The sequence below is a fragment of the Silene latifolia genome, chromosome Y (genome assembly GCF_048544455.1).
Source record: "Silene latifolia isolate original U9 population chromosome Y, ASM4854445v1, whole genome shotgun sequence".
Taxonomy (NCBI): Eukaryota; Viridiplantae; Streptophyta; class Magnoliopsida; order Caryophyllales; family Caryophyllaceae; genus Silene; species Silene latifolia.
This window is the reverse complement of record NC_133538.1, coordinates 408120615-408123540: the sequence shown is the minus strand read 5'-3', so window position 1 is coordinate 408123540 and position 2926 is coordinate 408120615.

The window sequence follows — 2926 nt, the reverse complement described above, 5'->3', positions numbered from 1 at the left end:
TAACATAATTAACAGTACAAACTGACCCAGTAACACAAAGATGACGTTTCTTAAGGGGGGGAATGGTAGAGGTCGTCGAAGCAAATAGAACATTCCTCTTTTCTTTTGTAGCCTACGACCATCTTCAGCGTCTTTGTATTTGTGAACCTGCAAAAAACAAATCCATTCACCAACGACTTACTCTTTAACTTACTCTTTAACTGAGCTTGATCCAGACCCGAACGTTGGGTGACACAAGATCGTCTAGATCGGCTACATCTGCTACCTAAAAGCGTCTTCAAAGATGAAAAAACAAAATGAGTCTGACTTGGCAATTGATAACAATCATCCATCACAACGAGCTCCAAAGGAGTGCTATCAGTTGCTGCAACTTCGCACCCCGCATTGTTGTTGCTTGAACTTTCATTATGGGACAAACAAGGTCTCTTAGCGTTCAGATGATGGGCTGCCTCTTCATCGGAATATCCTAAATCTTTAAAAGGTGAATGCTTCACAGTCAAAGGAGAGGAGGGAACTTCTGCTTCCCATGAAAACTGTTCATGAGGAGTTCCCGTCAAGATAGAAGTTTTAGGGGAGAGGGGGCGAACCTTCATATAAGCCCTGACTTTTGGTGATAAAATTGCAGATTTCTCCCGGACATCAAATTATCATAGTCTTTGGAAGACAGATACAAGTTTTTGTGGACTTGGTTTTTGTTGGAGAAACTGTAAATAGAAGATTTGGTAATAGAAGGGTTACTGTCACTCTGACTTTGCAAGGGAGGGTGAGTTTCGGCGTTGGACACGGAATCCATAATCACATTAGGGCTCCTGCAACTTGTGACATTTTCAAACTCCATCTCATTATTCAACAAAGACACTCGACTACAAGAGGCTTCGACCACTTTATCAAAGGTCGTACACTTAGTATCCGCATCAACATTAAGAAGAGGTTTTTTACCTTTCCTGTCAGTGCCTAAGGGATCAAAATGATATGCAACCCGCTTTCCATTGGGTTTCAGAGAAAGGCAGCCAACTATGGAATTGAGTTCACGACTAACATCCTTATTATTCGGTTTAAGTTTCAAGGTATGTTCAAAGTCGGAGAGGGCCTCCATAGAGAAATTCAAATTTCGTAAGGCTAAGCCTCTACGATATAAAGCTTTCACATTAGAGGGCTCAAATTCTGAGACAAAATTACAGAAACACCAAGCCTGAGTGAAATGGGAGAGTTTCAACTCACATGCCGCTAAATTGAGAACAGGGGATAGGGCAAGGGAAGAGGAAGCTGGCTGGCTATGAACGGAAGGAAGGCCAAGGAAGCAGAAAAAATTAAGGGCTTGCTTATAAAGGATAGCAGCTAAAGATAGATTGCCATCTTTGAACAACGAGTTTCCTCTATCTTTCACCATCTGAATACTGTAAATCGATGGTTCACCCATATTCATGATCCATTGAATGAGGGCATCATCATGTAGATACCTCATTCTACACCTCCCGCCAACCACCCAGTGATGATTGGGCCGCATGTTTGGTACGCGGAACGATTTATGACAGTTCGTAAGTTTATTGTCAGCTGATAGCCCAAACACTCAAGTCTACCCCTTGATCGTCATCTACGCACCAATATGATCGTTTTGACAGTAATTAGAGTTCATTTGAAGTCCGTGTCAAAAACCACTTCATTTTCTAAGAAACCGTTTAAAATGCCAAGTCGGAATGTTCTCGAATGTTCTAGATATTTATTCCCAATCAAATTTTATATCTTTTGGTAAAATATCTTCCGTATATCATATTTTACGGAATAAGGAAGTATAGATCTACCGCAATTCCATAACAGAAACGTGGAAATCTTTCTTCTGGAGGAGGAAACCTCTGGGGAAATGACGCAGCAGATGCCGCGCCTCTTGGAAGGACCGCAGCAGCTGCTGCGCCTCTTCCCCAGCCCTGTTTGGCTATTTACGGAATATTTCCGTGATTTCTTTCCAAAGTTTGTGTCATTCCAAAACTCTTCCACATTTTTTGGTATAAATAGAAACCTCCGGTCTCCATATTTTTCACGCGAGTGTCTACCCTTCTCTTCTCTCTTTGCATTCTAGACCTTGCTCTAAGCTTTCGACGCCTACGTGCTTGATCAGTCGACCACGTAAGCTCAGATCATTATGAGTACAGTCACGTTGCATGACCGACCAATTTGACCACTACACATCAATCAATCAACTAATTTAAAATTCTCCAACGAGGGCACTTTCTACATACATTCGTGTCGAGCAATCACTAACGTTAACTTAGTTAATCTCGTTCCATCGAACATGTAAGTCTGAGGGTGTAAATCCCACTTTTAATTTATATTTTTATTTTTGTACCAATTAATGTAAGGTTTACGTCAAAAATACATTCAAAACCGATCTTAAAAACCCTTTTGTAAAACTGTTTTTACACAGCAGTGGATATCAGACGTCGAGAAGAAACGCAGCAGCATCTGCGCCTCTTCGAAGGGTCGCAGAATATGCTGCGCCTCTTCCAGAGGTTGCTTGCTGCTCCTGCTCTTCTTCTTCTTCCTCGGTTTCCACTGTTTTGTTCTTTTCGTCTTATTTTCCTACTTTCTTTCATTCTTCAGTATATAAATCATGTTTTAATAATCCCTTTTAATCATAACGTTTTATTTCGACCTAAATCCCTTATAATTCGATATTTGCGGGTTTTCGTCACTATATCAAACCCGGATTTTAGGAACTCGATTTGTCCGTATCAAGTTTCTGGGATTCGTATTTTTGTGCATACTTTTCATATTCCGTTCTATTTTATTCTCCAACTGTCTTAAATCCAAGTGTAATTAATTTAATTCGGACATCGTAAATAAAATCTAACTTGTATTAATTCGTTTTAATCCGTTTTTGACGCTTTTATGTGTAACACCCCCATACTCCAAGGGCCTTACCAGGACC